General features: G+C 39.1%; 1 pseudogene; it reads left to right on the top strand.

Moving 5' to 3' along the window:
• The first annotated feature begins 856 nt into the window (after positions 1 to 856).
• Positions 857 to 2,008, top strand: LOC141910327 (uncharacterized; annotated as a pseudogene).

The following is a 2,008-nucleotide window of genomic DNA, read 5'->3' as shown; positions in this document are numbered from 1 at the left end:
GAGCCAGAGTCATCAAGGTCCAGCTCAGGCCTAGCTGGGTTATTCTGACTTTGGATTTCATCAAATAAACCCAATCTGCAATTAAAGATTCACTCTCGTATTTTCATTGGATTTTCAGGTAAGATATTTAGTACACTTTGTTATTCATAGTGTTTCCATTTATTACAACTTAGCTTAGGCCTAAAACAATATAGTATAATTTGTCTGCTATATTCTCGCCTCCCCCGAGTGAAGTATTCTACCGATCCTTATGGATCTGGACTATTAAAGAAATCGAATGTAAATTAGAATTACAAATTACTGAAATTAGGTTTTGCTTTAAACCATGCAAGACGCATATATTCGAATTACAAACTAAAACTTAAGCTGGCAATTTGAGTACTCTGTATATATATACATATATATATTTATATAATTAGTCAACAAGGTGTTATGACGATATGATGTATAATCTCAGTTATTATTAGTATAATCATGTATATTCAAATGTATGAACTATGACTTTTAATATCTTATTATTCTGACTTTGGATTTCATCAAATAAACCCAATCTGCAATTAAAGATTCACTCTCGTATTTTCATTGGATTTTCAGGAATTTCAGGATCACAAAACATAATTATAACCGCGGGGGTTCATCCCAAAAACCTCCGCATTAAAGTTGCTTCCCCGTGTGTACGATAGTATTATTTGCCGGTCGATTTATAACTGATCTATCATTCTCATATTCACTCATTTATATGTAGTATTTGAGCATTTGAGTGGTGGAATTTCCTTTATTTCCTTTGTCTGATTTCATTGTTTTTTTTTAGAGCAGACAGTTATACATCGACGGGTGCGGTGACGTGTGGGTCGATATGGGTAGATTTCTTGCTCCTCTATCTTAATTTCTTTATAGACAACCGGTTTGTTTCATTGTGTATTAGCATGATTCTTGTTACTTGTTGAGGACATTTATTAAAAAATCTTCTCAATGTATTTATAGACTTGTTTTTGTCTTTCTTCCTCTGCTTTCCTTCTAGCCGCGGGTCTCTTAGCTGCCCGTTTACATGGCTCTGTCATGTTGGCTAGGGGTTGGCAGGAGATCCTTTTGGGTTACTAGGAGATTTGATCCTTTTGTTTCAGCTCCAGTCCCCGTTTTCCTCAGAAGAGATTGTGGTAAGATCACCTGTTAGAAGGATCACCTGTTCAGCGTCTTAGCCATTTCGTCTCCGCAGAAGAGGTTGCTTCAGATCCTTGGACTTTCCGATTCATCTCCCCGGTTAATTAGAGCTTCCCTGATCCGGGGACATTTTGCGCGGGAAACGTCTTAAACTTCCCGGAACAATGGTCAAAATGTTCGGACCCAATGACACGAAGGTCAGGAATTGGGTCGTTAAAGGCGTTCATATCCCGGATCTTTAAAACCTTTTAAAGGGCAGTTTGGTGGAACTTTGTATGACTCGGTCGCCCCCTCTCGTATCCATTTGGCTAATAACAAATCATGTGTGGGATTCGAGGATTTCATTTCTAAGTCTTTACAAGAAAGGATTTGCAATGGTTCTTTGGGACGATGGGGAAAGGTGGGGGAATGCGTTCACCCTACTTTGGTTATGCCTTTAACTGCAGAACCCACCAAGCCGAGGCTTTGTCACGACGAACGTTTCCTGAACCTCTGGGTTAAAGATTGTCCTTTCTCGCTTGACAGACTTAATATGGTCCCGTACATTTTCAAAGAAAACTGTTTTTTTCACAACGTTAGACGATTAGAGTGGTTATGATCACGTACGGGTATCTTCTGAAAGCGAACCTTATCTTGGGCTACTTTGGAAGGGCGAGTACTATGTTTATAGGGTCATTCCCTTTGGATTTAAAGCCTCGGCGTTCATTTATCAGTTGATTGGCATGGTTCCTATAACTATTAGCGTTCTCTAGGGGTCCCAGATTTGCAATATATCGACGATAGAGCAGTAGGTGAATTATGCACTCGACAGCCTGGAGAGATACAGGGTTTTAGAGAGCAAACTTAG

Source organism: Tubulanus polymorphus, chromosome 8, assembly GCF_964204645.1.
Source record: "Tubulanus polymorphus chromosome 8, tnTubPoly1.2, whole genome shotgun sequence".
NCBI lineage: Eukaryota > Metazoa > Nemertea > Palaeonemertea > Tubulaniformes > Tubulanidae > Tubulanus > Tubulanus polymorphus.
The sequence above is the reverse complement of the archived record's forward strand: the minus strand, read 5'-3'. Positions and strand labels throughout refer to the sequence as shown.